At 41.6% G+C, this 16,652-nt stretch overlaps 1 long non-coding RNA gene across 2 annotated transcripts in view; it reads left to right on the top strand.

Annotated features, from left to right (window-relative positions):
- LOC310744696 overlaps positions 1-16,652 on the top strand; it is a 47,147-nt gene that overhangs the window by 27,209 nt on the left and 3,286 nt on the right. The window contains exons 2-4 of one of the 2 annotated variants that reach the window (XR_014539663.1): positions 12,933-12,980; positions 13,703-13,799; positions 16,036-16,183. This is a non-coding gene — a long non-coding RNA (uncharacterized lncRNA). Of the gene's footprint in view, positions 1-12,932; positions 12,981-13,702; positions 13,800-16,035; positions 16,184-16,652 lie in introns of those variants that run through there. The other variant, XR_014539662.1, reaches the window with a different exon arrangement.

Here is a 16,652-nt window from a genome sequence, read left to right as displayed (position 1 = left end):
TCATAGGGGTGGGGTGCAACTCCTTCCTTATGCTTTTCTCCCCGGTATAGGAAACATCAAAAATTCCTTATGCTTATCTCCCCAGTATAGGAAACATCAAAAATTCAGCATGGACTGAAAAAAGGCTTATTATGTGATCAGAATAATACCTGTAACATTTGACATGGGCGAAAATGAGGAAGTCTGTTTCTTTTAAAGGGCACTTCTTATATTCAACAGACACTGATGAAACAAAACATATGAGGAATTTGGGGAGCCCTCTGTACTCTTTTTGCATTATGAAAATGGAGGGTCAAGTATAGTGGTGTCCTGGAACATGATTTTCATTTCCCCTGCAGATTCCAGGCTTTGAAGGCCACTCCCTCTGGTGGCCTATGTGAATAATCAGTCACCAGAGAACAAAGCAAACTGATTGTCAAGCATTTTCCTGATTCTCAAAGCTCAATCAGTCCAGGGAAAGAAAATATGAGAATATTTAGTCTGAATACTGCAAGAAATTAACTGTGGTGTTTCCTTTGTTCATTCATCTCTGGATGTAGAAGATCCTTTAAGCTGTAGTCCTAAATGTACCTCCTAGGAGAGGCAGGGGGTGCGGAAGTCACTGATAACCAGCAGAACCTATTCTGGAGTAGGCATGCTTAGAATTAGATTGGGGTGTTTTGCTGGAGTGGGAATGACAGATGCCAATCAGTTGCTTCAAAATAGGGATTTTTGTGTGTTTTTGATTAGCTTCTTAATTCAAACATGCACTCTCTAGTAGCAATCATACCCTGCTGAGTAGACAGATACATTCTTGCTGCTCATCTCTTTCTTCAGTGCCTGGCTATACTATTTCTAAGACTTTCTGTTATTAATGGCATTTTGCCACCATCGGAAGTGAGTGTCAAAATACTTCGATCATCCTTGAAGGCTGCTTCACAGTGATGAGAAAATTGGTCTGATTAATGTAAATGATACACTATTCAATGCACAGTGCATCAGTGATTGCTTTGGTTGCACTTTAATTCACCTGTACTTGTACATTATACTTCTCTGGCAGCAATTACCTCTCTCTTTGGTAGGAGAGGAATTGTATTATTTGAAAGAATGTGGAACTTTCCAGAAACTTGTTCTAAACCATGTTTTAGTTCTCCTTAAGTACAGCTGCCTGTGAAGTGCTTCAATAATCTCTTCTTAAAAGGCACTGATGACAATGCCTCTGCCCACATCCAAAAACAAGACTCTGTGATTAATTATGAAACAGTTCAGCTCTTATCCAAACTGTTTCTGTCATTATAACTATTTTAAGAAAAATATTGGATGAATTCTGACAACACTAGCCACAAACTTTGAAACTTATTCCAGCAGAGGGAGTGTTGGGAAGTAGGAAATGGTTTTCTTTTCAACTGGTTATTGTAGGAGCTACTATGTAACTTTAAGAACTGGTGCCTGATTTTGTTTGTGTTCGTCTTCCTTTATATTTTCCCTGTTTTTCTTGCATATTTTAAATTGTAAAACTTGTAGGCAGTGGTTGTTTTGATTGTTGCTCTAGGTGTCCTTATATAAGCTGCTTTAGGAGTCCTTTTTTGGCTGAAGAGCCAGGTAAAAATGCTTTAAATAAAAATAAGCATGTAAATGAATGCAACCTGCAGGGATTTCTAAGTATTACACTTACTGTAATGTAAGTCATAGTATGTCTAGAGCTGCAGTTCTAAAACCTACAAGCATAGGGTGGAGATAAGGGTGGCCCATCCCAGAAAACTGCATGAGGTGCTTTCTGAAATATGTGTCAGCCATTCCATTAGCCAATCACTGACATCTAAAGAGCCCTCTCAAAATCTGTGTGGTTTGGTCCTCATTCTCTGCATGCTTGAAAGATAAAGAGCAAGGGGGTACAGTATTCAGAAGCTAGTGTACAGTTAAGGGTGTGGCAATAATTCAGCAGGTTTCTTTTCTGAAAACGATACTGTATCTCTCTAGAAGTGGGCAATTATCCCAAACCCACTTTCTGCTCAGTTCTCTGATTTACTATCAGTTGTGGGGCAGAGAAGTTATTGGGGTCTGGATGTTCAAGCTAGCCAGGGGTGTTGGTGTTGTTGTTGTTGTTGTTGTTTAGTCGTTTAGTCGTGTCCGACTCTTCATGACCTATGGACCAGAGCACGCCAGGCACTCCTGTCTTCCACTGCCTCCCGCAGTTCGGTCAAACTCATGCTGGTAGCTTCGAGAACACTGTCCAGCCATCTCGTCCTCTGTCGTCCCCTTCTCCTTGTGCCCTCCATCTTTCCCAGCATCAGGGTCTTTTCCAGGGAGTCTTCTCTTCTCATCTCATGAGGTGGCCAAAGTATTGGAGCCTCAGCTCCAGGATCTCTCCTTCCAGTGAGCACTCAGGGCTGGTTTACTTAAGAATGGATAGGTTTATTCTTCTTGCAGTCCATGGGACTCTCAAGAGTCTCCTCCAGCACCATAATTCAAAAGCATAAATTCTTCGGAGATCAGTCACAGGTATGATAAGGTTAAGAATGGAAATCCTACTGGGAGCAAAGGCCATCTGTACTTGAATGTGTATCAGAATGATTGCAACACAATTCCTTAAAGTAAGAATATCAAGGATACTAAAGCAGAAATCCATGTCTGTGGGATGAAAAAACATAAAACTGTGGATGTGAACTGCTCCTTCCATCCATAGCCCTAGTAGCTAAATTCATTATATAGCCAAATGAGAGGTAATTGTACATTCAAGTGGGAGAGTTGTGGAAAAGGATGAGCAGCCCAAATCTACAGTCTGGTACTGGTGGGGTTTTGACCCACCAGCAAAGAAGTGAAATTGATTAGATTTGTCATAATTGGTAAATAAAATCTTAGATTCTCCTAGTTATGTTCCCCATATACAGATATTTTCTTGGTCTGTCTTGGATATGTGTGGATCAGTCTCATCTGTGTGGGAATGTTCAGGGATGCAGGAGAGGATATATTGTTTGATTATATCATTTCCAACTTGTGCTAACAAGTTCCACAATTTAGCAGAGTAACATTCCCCTCTTTAAACTTACAGCGGATGCATTTGCTCAGGCTCGCTAAAGCTTCTATAATACGTTTTAAAGGTAATTCCCCTTTAGTCCCTCATAAAAGATAAGACATGACACAGTCTTCTATAAAAGTATAAAAAGAGTTTACTCACTCACATTCTGCTCACAATTGGATCCCAGTAAGCAGACTTAGCTTAGAAAAGTAATATACCTGGAAACTATCCCATAAAGAGACAGTTCCTTTGTCCTCTCTTGGCTGGAAGCCAAGAGAGCATCTTTAGGCTAAGCAGATGTTGTTTCTCCAATGAATGTAGTCAGAGATGGTGGACAGTCCTATGCTTTTGTTACCTGCACAGGTGAGGCCACGCCCACCTCTAGTCACATGCAGAGGAAGTCTGTCCCAGCTTAGGAGAAACAGGAAGTTCTGACTGGCTGGTCCAGACATCCCCTTTTATGTCTACTCTAGGGATGTTATACTTGACTGCTCTTGTGTTTCACATCCCACAATCTGTCATCCAAAATCCTGTCTCCTAGCACCATCCTACATGTGAAAGAACCTGTGTTTCTTTTCTACTTGTGAATTATATGTTGTGAAATGTTCTTTGTTACATGACCCAAAAAATAAACTCTAACCCCCCTCAATAAGTCAGTTTTAAGATTTTACTACTTGTTCAAGGGATGGTCACATGCCTTAATACAAACTTTCCACATAATTAATCACATACAGCGGACTATTCACCAGTCAAATTATTGATATACCAGCTGTTCCTGACATTTGAATATCTGTGATTCCCCCACTCCTATTCTATTTGAAGACTTTAACCAGATGCAGACTCTATGGCTTTAACATCAGCCATGCATTTAACAACCCCCTCCCAAATCTGTTTACCATGTAACCTGACAAAGATTTCAGGAGCACACAAAAGCTTTTGGTAATATTTTGGTTGGTGTGGTAATAGTATTGATTTTTAGCTGTTTCTTACGGGGCCAACATGCTCCTTTTACTTTTTAAACAATATGATTGACTTTTCATATGTCATCACAATGTACATTGCAGAATATAGGCATAATATTGGATGTTATTAATAGAGAACATTGATTGTTTTGCCTGGGAGGAACATCAAAACCGTTGCAAATAATTTTAGGACTGATAAATAGATACAAATATCAGAAGGGCTTGCTCAGGCAATTTTTCAGTAGCCAGACGGTGCTGGTTGTACTTTATCAGGGGAAAAGATATAACTTAAAATCAAGCAAATGTAACTTTGTGTGGCTTGAACAAGCCATTCCTGAAATATAAAATTGTCGGATGATTCATGATTACACATATATGCAGATGATATACTTAGTAACTAATACAGAGCTGGAGAATAAGAGGCAAAGAGTTGACTAATCTGGGGTTATGAGGCAGAGCAATGAAAGAACCAGGAAGATTCTTTGAATGACTGACTGACTGACTGACTGAAGAAATTCATATGCAAAGCAATAGGGAAGCCAATCTTATGAGAGTGAGAAATGGTTGAGATTGCAATAATAAGCAAGACAGAAATAGGAGAGGTAACACATAGTCAGCCTGTCAAAATAGGTCACACTGTCTGGGGTTGTCAGTAATCCAGCCCTGTATTTTACCCCCACCCCCCACCCTGATCCCATTAATCAATCCTTGGGTTCCTACTGAACCCACCATGTTTTATTTAAGAATATAAAAATTTCCCTGTTGCAATGGACATAGACTGATGCCTATCAACAAAATAATCCTGAACAAGATAATAGATGGTAAAGTATTTCAAGAGGCAAGGAATGGGAGCATCTTTAAAGTGGGCAAAGCCTATGTTCAGAGCCTTTGTGTGAGCCATGACTGAGTAAAAAACATTGTTAAATACTGAATTAAAAAACAACAGAATCAGACACTAGTGTCTCCATAAACTAAGATTTCACCATGAGTACTCCTGAATCCATAAAAGGAAAACATCAAATACGTTTTCAGAAGAAGGACAGGTTATAGGGCTATAATACTGAGCAAAGGATATGGGGAAGCAAAGGTGCTTCAAACATTTTGGCTAGCCCAACCATATATTGGAAATGTATGGAAAGCAGAGGGCAGACCCAGCCTTCTCAGGAAATGCTTAGAAATACAGTCTTTTAAGAAAACCCAACTGGAGTACACCAAAAAAGCAGGCCAGGAAAGTAACAATGAAAGATATAGGTTAGATTGGAGAAGGGCACTGACTGCATGCATGTGTTTAGGATGCAGTTGAGCCAGAAAAAGATAACTGATGCCGTGTGGTGGAGGAGGTAAATAAGTGCAACAATTTACTAGCATCTAGACGAGCAAATATGGGTTTGTTTTGTAGTTCATAATACCATATAATAGTTCAACACAAAAATGGTGGAGACAATGAAAGAGGAGTGAGTTTGGCTCAGTTAGGATACTGAAATACTGAAAATCAAGGCATGGCTGTGAATTTAGCAAAATTGTCTCTCTTTTCTGGTGTGTCTGGATTGCTTCCTATTGATGCATCATGGTCTTGTGCAGGTCATGAAACTAAACAAATGCTGTGGGAACTTTCTGTGTTGAGTAATTGATTTCTCAATGTTAGCATTCATTCTACATACCCAATTATGTGTAGAAAACTGCAGCTTGATTCCTTGACTGGTTACTTAGGGTTATACCTTAAGGCTGTCATTAGTAGAGTTTTGTGCTGCACCTGTCAGACTTGTTTGCAAATACTATATGAAAACAAGCTGCAGCAGATTTTAGAATGCATTCCCCCAGCAATAGCAAACTGTAATGTCATCAAAACACATTCAAATAAAAAGGGTTTTGAAAGAATGTTACAATTGCCTTGAATCTGGCTTTCATAAGACTGTGGTTTCCATGTTCTGCTGAGAACATGCAAGAACCCCAGGAAATCTAGTGAGAGGCCCACAAAGCTTCTGCGAGATTTCATGGGGCTCTTGCAAGATCTTGTTGGAGCCTGGAAGCCCCCACAGCTGTGGCAGGGGGCATACCTGTGTGGGTGCCCTCAGAGGCATCCCTTGAATTCTGCCACCTGAGGTGGTTGACTCTGTCTGCCTCATGGGCCAGCAGTGATAAGCTAAGTTGTTGAAGGGGTGCATGGCTGTGTATGGCAGTGCCACCATCAACTGTGTTTGGGGCAGAGGAGGTTGGACAGACCAGGAAAGGGGAAAGCATCATAAACCCCTTTGTGCTATCTGTCTTCAGCATCAGAGCTCCTTGTAGAAAATGTTGGGAAACTTCCAAGTTTGAGGGCGCTGTTTTTAAACACCCATGTCAGTTAATAATACAATTTCAGGGTTTGATCCTGGATGAGAATTAAAGACTGATTTAGATATCAAAGAAATAAACAACTATCTGACTTTTAGAAGACATCTGAAGGCAGCCCTGTTTAGGGAAGTTTTTAATGTCTGATTTTTACCGTGCTTTTAATATTCTGTTGGGAGCCACCCAGAGTGGCTGGGGAAACCCAGCCAGATGGGCAGGGTATAAATAATAAATTATTATTAAATTATTATTATTATAGCTTCATAATAATCACTCACCGTTGTTTACAAAGGATGCAAAACCCAGGCACTCAGTAGCCATGGGCAATTTAAAAGCTGGGGCCTGGTAAATGTGTTACTGAAGAGAGTAGGAAGCAGGGTTCTTCTTCCATGTAAGCCACTGTCTGTAGGACCTGACCATGCTGCTTCCTTTTAATATACAAACATTTCTTTTGCCATCTATCTTCTCCCCTACCTCCACATTTCTACTACTCATTTTTCCACCATGTTTTTCCCCCTGTATATATCTTCCTTAGATCCAAAACACTTCTCTCCATGTTTATTGTTTTCTCTCCTTTCCACAATATTTTATTTCTCATTCCTCTCCCCATCTCCTGCAGTTTTAACATGTATTTGAGATGATTAGCAAAATCAAGTGTCCCTCAAACTCAATTTTTTGGTAGGATTCAAGTAGGTTCCAAGAATTGTTCTGGCACATCATTGCTCCTTTTCCCCACCCTTCTTTTTGCTGGATTGCGCATGCTAGTTAACCTGCATCTGTGTAGTTTACAAGAAACGCCATCTTGACAGGCCAGCTAGTTTGTATGTACACCTTTGCAGGATCTCAGCTGCATCTCTAACTCTGCCACACCTAATTGAGAGGAGTTTTAATTATTCCACAGTCTCCAGTGCAGGGGAGTCAGGCTGGGGTGAGGAGGATGGGATTGGCAGCAAGATAGCTGGAGGGAATTGGAATACATATTACCTAAGGGAGTGGTATCCTCAGTCTTCATCTACTTTAATTCCCTCACCAGACACATCAAACAATAACGCTGTAGGGCTTGAAAAAATTGGGGCAAGGCAACAGGGGCAGTGGGTGGCAGGCAATGACAGCCTGTCTAAATATCTGAGTGGCAGACAATTGAAAGGAAACAACTTTGCTGCATGGCCAGTGCAGGCGAAACTATGTGTGGTAATTAATTGTTGGGGCCGTTTTTGTTTTTAAACAAAGAAAAGTTTGATAATTGGACTAAGCTGCACGGCCATAGGTGAACTCAGAAGGGAGAATTTATTTGGTATGACATTTCCCAAAGTTCAGTGAAATCCGATTGCTCCCCTGTAATTATACTGATTAGGTTTTAAAACTTGTACCTCACTGCCTGCTTTTTTGCACTGAATAAAGGAAGGGGGGGACACTACAAAAGTGGTGGGGCCAACACTAAAGGAGTAATTTGTATTTGTGCTTAAAATGTGACTTGGAATTTGGAAGCGATAAGCTTCTGAATGCCAGTTCCTGGCAACTGCAAGTGGGGAGAGTGCAATTGCACTCAGGTCCTGCTTGCAGCTTTCCAATAGGCATCCCGTGAGAGCAGGATGTTGCCCTAGTTGGGTCTTGGCTTGATCCACCAGGGCTCGTCTTATGTTCATATCCACATAAAGGAAAAATGTCCATTAACATTTTCTGTATATTCTGGATTTTGTTTAAGCCTTTGTGCCCAACAAGCCCTAGCACAGCTGCAAAAAAACAAGAGTCCAATCAAATGATTAGCTTCCAAATATAGAAGACTTTATCTCATCAGAATATACCATCGCAAACAGACTTAAATGCTTGTCCCTCAACGTCCTTTTTAAAAAGTACAATAGGCTATTCTTATGCTAACCAAAAGGGCAAACATACAGCTAATTTTCATAACAAGCTCTTTCAAGTGATTAGCAATCTGTAAAGAGATCTGTGCTGACTGGAAAAATACTAGATTCACTGGACTTGCTTGTCTAAGAGCTTAGTGGTAGACCATCTGCTTTGCAACCAGAAAGTTCCCAGTTCAATCCCTGCCTGACATCCACAGGTAGGGCTGGAAAACACTCCCTGTCTGAAATCTGGGGAGTTGATGCCTGTCAATGTGGACAATACTGAACTAGATGGACCAATGGTCTGCCTCCCTCTCTGTGTTTCTAAGTGCTTGTCTGCATTGCTTTCCTTACCTATCTAATAAGGGTACTATCTATTCTGCTTGATATAAGTTTAGTTCACCAGTAAGCATCTGGGTTTCGCAGAGTAGTTTTACTGACATGGAGTCCTGCTATGTCAATAGGCAGAAAATGAGCTAGGATTTAGTTGTTCCCTTCGGTCACAAGAGTAGAAAGTTAGTACATAGCAGCCCAGGCCTAGATATCTTGCTGTCTTCCTAAGGACTCAGCTACACAGGTCAATTTATAATGCTAAAATGCATTATAAAAATGTGACACCAGATGGCACTGTAGAGCAGAATCCAAAGTCAATGGCAGATTGCCTTGGGAGCTTTCCCCCCATAGCATTTTTTAATAGTGTTTTTTATATCCGTGTAGATACAGCCAGTGTATGAGTCTGGTGGTGCAACTTAAATGGTGATATAACAACAGGACTTGATAGGAGAGCAAAATGATCTTGACATTTTGAGTTTTGCATGCCGTCTAGCAGTCTGAAGACCCAGGTTTGCGATATACTGACATGTAACCTGGATGTATATTTTGCCTCTCTTGAGTTGCTTTTAAAAGGGCCTTAGACTTTTATATGCCAGACTGCTCCAGATTGCTGATTCTGGTGTGATGTTTTGAAACTATCATTGTTCTTTGCTTTATCTCTGATGTCCTGGACTAAAACGTTGATGTCTTCAGCTTAATGTATTTCATACTGTATTTTATATTTTAAAATCTATGATGGTCTTTATGATCTTGCTTTTAAAATGTGTTTATACTAGTTTGGGTTATACTGTAAGGCACTTTGTGTTGACCATTTGCAGAATACTTATCATAAATATGTAAACAAACATCTGTGCATGTATGAAAAATTCCTCGTGGGATTAGAGAGATTGTATACAAAAGGCTCATGACCTGAACAGTTTTCTGTTTGTTTCAGTGGAGGGTGAAACTCTAAATATCTACTGTGTTGATAGCATTGTGACATTTTACAAGATTGTATTTGTGATGTTTTAAGATACAGTGGTGCCTCGCAAGACGAAATTAATTCGTTCCGCAAGTTTTTTCTTCTTGCGAGTTTTTCGTCTTGCGAAGCACGGTTTCCCATAGGAATGCATTGAAAATCAATTAATGCGTTCCTATGGAGACCGCCTTCAGACCAGGTCCGGGGACAGTCTGTCCCCGGACCTCTTCTGAAGGCTGGCGGGGGGGGAGAGGACTTTTCTCCCCACCGCCAGCCTTCAGAACAGCCTTCTGAAGGCTGGCGGTGGGAAGAAAAGCCCTTCTCCCGCCGCCAGCCTTCAGAAGAGTTCCCCCAGGGCTGCCTAGGCTGCGGATAGCAGCCTGCTGCCCCGCGCCAGGGGTGCTCTGCTTCAGAGCGCCCCTTGCGCGGGGCAGACATTCGCAGCTTGGGGAGCCCTGCAGGAGTTCCCTGCAGGGCTCTCCAAGCTGCGGATAGCAGCCTGCTGCCCCGCGCGAGGGGCGCTCTGAAGCAGAGCGCCCCTCGCGCGGGGCAGACATTCGCAGCTTGGGGAGCTCTGCAGGAGTTCCCTGCAGGGCTCTCCAAGCTGCGGATAGCAGCCTGCTGCCCCGCGCGAGGGGCGCTCTGCTGCACGCCTTCTCCTCTGTTCCCGGACCTGTCCTGAAGGCTTGCGGTGGGAGGAGGGCTTTCCTCCCCACCACCAACATTCAGAATGCTGTTCTGAATGTTGGCGGTGGGGAGGAAAAACCCTCCTCCCACCGCAAGCCCCGGGAACAGAGGAGAAGCGCTGCGCGCCTTCTCCTCTGTTCCCGGACCTCCCACCGCAAGCCTTTAGGACAGGTCCGGGAACAGAGGAGAAGGCGCGCTGCGCTTCCCCGCTGTCCCCGGAGATTTCCCTGTGGGCTTTCGTCTTGCGAAGCAAGCCCATAGGGAAATTCGTCTTGCGAAGCCGCTAAAAAATCGGAAAACCCTTTCGTCTTGCGGGTTTTTCGTTTAGCGAGGCATTCGTCTTGCGGGGCACCACTGTATGAGGTAAATTACTTAGGTTGGTTTTTTTTATGTAAAGTGGTATAGAAATTTTCTAAACTGGCACGGTGGATGGGTCTTACAACCCCTACACAGGCAACCGCAAAGGCAAACAAATAATAATGATGTCATAGGAGCCAACTTCTAGGGGCTTCACCCCCCCAATAAAATATTCCCAAGTTGATGGGCATTGCCATTCAAATGGTGTATGTCAACTGTGTCATGTGATTGATTATGCTGGGCGGGGCTTACCTGGGCCCCTCCAATATTTTATTCAAGTTGGCACTCCTGAATGATGTTATTACCTAATGGTACCTCAGAAGAATTGCATCCCCTCCCCCATTTTCTTTTGTTAAATTCTTCAAGTTGCATTAGAGTGATATTTTAAAATAATAGAAAAAGAGAGATTTTGTTAAAGATATCTGCAAATAAAGAAATAGAAATGATCTAAATAAAACACATAAGCATAAATCAGTGGAGAACCCCTATGGTGTGAGCTTTCTGTGTGCATAACAGTAAATGTAGGCCTCTGACAGGGCAAGTAGATGTGAGGGTTTTATTTTAAATCACTTGCTGGGTTTGACCCATTGAGACATACTTTGATCACCATTACGAGCGGTCTGGAACTGCGAGGGCTAGAAAGTAATTAAAAAAAACAAAATCTGAACAAGTGCTCAAGTCTTCACAGACCGCAAGTGAGGCGACGTCCCCTCTCCTCAGCAGCCAGTCCATGCAGCCATGAACTTCAAATGGGAGCCTGCTGCACTGAGATCAGCATTTGGCATTTAATCCGAAAGAAATCCTGAGGCGAGCCTTCCTTGACTCCTCCATTAACTCAGAAATGAGTTTTGCCCCTTGTCGCTTTTATTTGTCTCCAACACTAACAACATTTTCATGGTTGTTATAAACAGATAAGCAAACCTAAAATCAACTCCAAATGCCCCACAATGTCAGGGTGTTTTTGTTTTCCTAGGCTCTTGTTTCCCAGGCGCCAGGCCTGTAGTGCATTTTTCTTCCTAGTGATTTATGACGCTGCTTTTCCTGTTTAGTTAACGATGATTCTTGACAATTTAACTCAACAGGCAAATTTGAGGTACATCTGAAAAATAAAAGAGTCGTTTGAGGGATTCATACTGAGAGGTGATTTACAAGCGCCAAGACTAGCCTCAGTCACTTGGGATTTTGCCACAGGTGCCATTTAAGGTGATATTTTCTCCACAAGTCGAGTTATGGCATCATGCTTTTCTAGCACTCTGGGACACATTCTGATGCCAAGGTGAACTCAAGGAGAGACTAGCTTTTCTAGCTCACCACAAATGCAACAACATTAACCTTATTTAAATTTCTACAGTGGTATCTCGGGTTAAGAATTTAATTCGTTCTGGAGGTCCGTTCTTAGCCTGAAACTGTTCTTAACCTGAGGTACCACTTTAGCTAATGGGGCCTCCTGCTGCCGCCGCCGCCTCCGCGCGATTTCTGTTCTCACCCTGAAGCAAAGTTCTTAACCTGAGGTACTATTTCTGGGTTAGCGGAGTTTGTAACCTGAAGTGTCTGTAACCTGAAGCGTCTGTAACCAAAGGTACCACTGTAATCCCAGTCCACATGTGCACGTGTCATATATGTCATATATGCAAAGCACATGACTTGCCACAAATAATCCTGGGAACTATAGTTTGTTGAGGGTGTTAGGAATTGTAGCTCTGTGGGAACTACATTTCCCCAGATTCTGTGTTGGAAGGCAGCCACGTGCTTTAAAGGTATGGTATATACACCGCCTCAGAAATAAATGCCTCCAGTGATTACATCAAACTAATCAATATCAAGGTTAGAACAAAGCTGTCTTAGTTATACAGACAGAGTAGAAAACTATTGACTGCATACACAGCATTCATTTAAATGACATGGCTTCTCCCAAAGAATCATGGGAACTGTAGTTTACCAACAGAGCTACAGTTGCCAGCACCCTCAACAAATTTCTGCTCCCAGAATTCTTTGGGGCAAGTTGTGTTTAAATGTACAATGTGTATATGAAGCCATTCTGAGTGTGTTTTGGGGTGAGGAGCTGGCTGGCGGGAACAGGGGCTGCCAGCATGGCACCTGCAAACCTCCCCTGGCACACATAGGGTCCTCCCTGAAATTAGGCTTGAAAAAAGCATTCTGTTGTAGCCAATATAATAAATTGTGTGGGCTTGGTTGCTGTGTGTGTTGCCCAGGCTGCAAATGTGTCCATGGGCCCAAAAAGGTTGGTGATCTCAGGGCCTAGACACTTTTGTTGAAGGCATATAAACAGTTGAAGCATACGCAGATTACATCTGTTCAGCTCTGACATGAGTATCCGTAACATGTCAAAAATGTGACAGCAGAGGAGTGAGTGCATTGAAGTCATCCTTTCCACAGCACCGGGGCGGAAATCATTTTGTTCCTGTGCCTTGAGGCTTAACCGCTCATTTTTTATGCAGGCTATCCTGTCCACTTTGACTCATCTCCTCACATGTGAACCTAGTGAGGTAAGACAGTCCAAAGTGCCTTTATCTATGTCCCACTGAAATTCCTGAGGCAAACCTCTTGGTATCAGCCTCTTTATGGAAACAGGGAGGACAATGAAGGCCCTGAAAGCCTAGCCAAGAGGAAGGGTGGCTATATTTTAGGAAAAGCACCTTTTTATATTCTAGTGTTCAAAAACAGTCAAGTTTTCAACATGCACACTGTTTAAAATCTGGAAATGTTTGCATAACTAAAGTAGAATTTTAAAAACTACAGCTGGTTTACAGATTGGCCTTCTCACATGCTCTGCTCTTCCAAATAGGCTATAGCTTAATAAAACATACACACCAAAATCCACATGACCAACTACAATGGCAGAAAAGTGTGTGCTAAGTTCAGAGTTCTCCAGGACTGGATGGTAAACAGAGCAAGAGTAATGTTGGTGGGGAAAGTTGTCTGCTGTTGGAGTCACAGAGTCTGTCCTTAGTCACAGTCTTAAGGTGGGATGTGGGAGGAGATAGCAGGCATTCAAACAAAGATGTGCTAAGTGCTATACAGGTTTTGAGTTGTGCCTAGGATTGCTGGAAAGAAGAAACATGCCATGGCTGATCCCCCATTTTTAGAAATATAAATATAGTGTAATAGTTCAGATATAAGGGCAAGTTGTGGTTTTTGGAGTTTTAAGATCTGTGAAATTCAGGTGCTGAAGTGAGCTCTGAGGCATTGATTTTATCTTCTTCTGCAGGTTTTATGCCATGTTAGATTAGATTTTACGGTCTTTTAAAAAAACGATCCAGAAAACTTGGGTGATGGAGTGCCACATAAACACAACAACAACGGCAGTAGTAGTAGTAATAGTAATAGTAATAGTAATAGTAATAATAATAATAATAATAATAATAATAATAATAATAATTTTTAATGGTTTGTGCTGATGAAAGCAGGAGGAGGGAGCACATGATGACAGGGCTCAGGCTCATGATACCAAACTATGGTTTAGAATTACATCTAGGATCTAAACTGAATTCTGATGCTAACTGCAGTAACTTTTTGGAGAAAGAGTGACTTCATAGTCTAGCACAGCAAATGCCATTTTCTTTGTTTTTTTACAACATGAAAAACTGTCAAGACTGGCCTTAAATTGCTGGTGAGGCACAGCTGAACTCCACAGTATCAGCCTTGCCACAAATGGTTTCATTTTGTGCAAAATGTACCAAAAGGGTCATTACTAGAATAGATCTCCTAAAGTGCTTCAAGCAAATTTGTGCAGAACAATTCCTGGACATTTGGCTTGTTAAATGTTTTCAAAAGTTTGTTAAAAACTGACTTTTGGAGATGATATATGTAAAAACAAAGGTGGTGGTGGGGAGTCAGAGCTGAAACAGAGTTCACTCCCAGCAACTGAGAAGGTAGGCTACTTCATATTCTCATTAGCCACCTTCATTTAGAACAGTTGTATATACTATAAAAATTACTATATACCTCAGCCCCCCAAAAGACCCTGATTCAAATGTGTAATAAGTCATTGATGAAGCAATATATACATTGGCTTGGATCCTAAGCTTCTACAAACAGAAGGGTTTAATCTACAGTCATAACTCAGAAGTTGAACGGAATCTGTTTGACTTCCAAAATGTTTGGAAACCAAAGCACAGCTTCCGATTAGCTGCAGGAAGCTCCTGCAGCCAATCGGAAGCCGTGGAAGCTGCGCTGGACATTCAGGTTCCAAAGAACGTTCGGAAACCGGAACACTCACTTCTGGGTTTGCTGTGTTCGGGAGCCAAAACATTCAACTCACAAGGCGTTTGGGATCTAAGGTATGACTGTACTCATGTTTGTGACTGAGATCCAGAGGAGGAGGCCATTTTTGCCAGCCCACCCCCACCAGCTCTTATGCTGCTCCAGAGGATGCCCAAATCATTTGAAGCAGATTTTATGGGAGAGTTACACATTAGGTTGTAAGGGCAAGGGACCATCCATAAGAATCACCTCCCTCCTACCCAGCCCCGATTCCACTGGTGGGAGTGTTACAGGAGCAGAACTCCGCTCAGAATATGTTGCTGCCTGCAGGAGCAAATTTAGGGTTCCAGCCATGGTTATTTGTTCATAGAGTTTGCAGGTCTTGATTTATTTCTGATTGAAGATGTCTGTGCTGGACTACTATATGTCCATGTATAGTTGTACAAAAATGATGTACTAATTATAAGTAGGACCTGACATTGAATGCTAGTTGCACCTTTACAAAAACCTTTTCAAAAGGGTTAGGGTGGTGGTTGTTTTTGGATGGTAAAGCAAGGTAAATATACTTCTTTTATGTTTAGAGTGACCTCTGAAATGTCTTCAATCCTCCCCCTCCTGAATTTCATTAGTTAATCGATAAGACATGATACAGAGTATGGTTGTTATCATCATAATCGCACCCTTGAGAACTTTGAGGCATGAACTATTACCTTTTGATAACACGCATGGGAATGGCTTCATTTAGATTATGAGACAATTTTATAGGAGGGGGAAAATGGGCTCTTCTGTTGAAGAAAGATGAAGCTGGCCATTTAAAATTAGCAGCCATTTCTATTGAGCTGATAGATTAACTTCCCCTTGTAGATTGCTCAAAGTCAAACAGAACCCATCCCCCTGTCTGAACAGCTACAGAGGAAAAGCCATTTATATGTGACATGACTGAAAGTCACTTTTAGCTTCATATGTATGCCTTGAGGATAATTAAATTGCAAATATGAAGAGAATGTAGCAGCAACAAGATGACTAAAACGGAAAGATGTGCACTAGAGCATTTCCTCTGCAATAAGACTGCAGTTTTACATATCACTTGTTATATGAAATATACAGCATACTCACAGCTGCTTATTGCAGTTTACTTCTTATCTTTTTTAATGTGGGAGATGTAAGAGTTTGATCTTTCAATGGAATTTTATAAAAGGTTGAAAAGAAACCCTCACTGAGTCTGGGTCTGGAACGATACTGTTGGATAATAAGTTACAACAATTACTGGTGCTGGAGAGGCTCAACAAAATATTCTACAACTGTGTGCTGGCGCTTACAGGCGGTTTCCTTTTGCAGTTTTGATGAACATTCGTGTAGCTCATTTCACAGCCTCAAATTTTGTTGAAAGCAACTACTGAACATCTAACGTGCTCTGCCAGTGCAAACCCTACACTAGGCTGTGAATTCTGCATCCAAGAAAATCTGCAGAAAACAAATTGTAGATATGTCTTAAATGAGAAAAGGCTGCTCGTGTTATATTCCAAATTAGAACTTGAAGCAATGCCTAGCAAACATTTGGATGTTTCATTGTCAATATTCTGAATTACAAGTTATTGTTCCTTTGTGTGAGCACCACATCTGTACAAAGTGTCATACTTCTGAAATTCTTATCTGGCAAATGTATATGCACTATCCAAACAGCTGTGCATATACAACTCATTCTGAAATGCATCCCTATCATTTCTCCACAATTTACTCAAGTCTTACTGAAGCCCTCCATGCCATGAATTTTAATATATATTAGAGCACATGATTTTGCAAGTAGACACTGTGGAGGGTCATGTTAAGCAGAACAGGAGAAAATGTAGATCAAAATCATAGACCTCTTTCCAGAATTACTGGGAATAGTACTGAATAGAAGTACTGTACATTATCTCTTAGTATTTTTAATGTATATGTTGCTTAGGGTGGAT

This window comes from Podarcis filfolensis, assembly GCF_964270895.1.
Source record: "Podarcis filfolensis genome assembly, chromosome: 11".
NCBI classification, from domain to species: Eukaryota; Metazoa; Chordata; class Lepidosauria; order Squamata; family Lacertidae; genus Podarcis; species Podarcis filfolensis.
The sequence above is the reverse complement of the archived record's forward strand: the minus strand, read 5'-3'. Positions and strand labels throughout refer to the sequence as shown.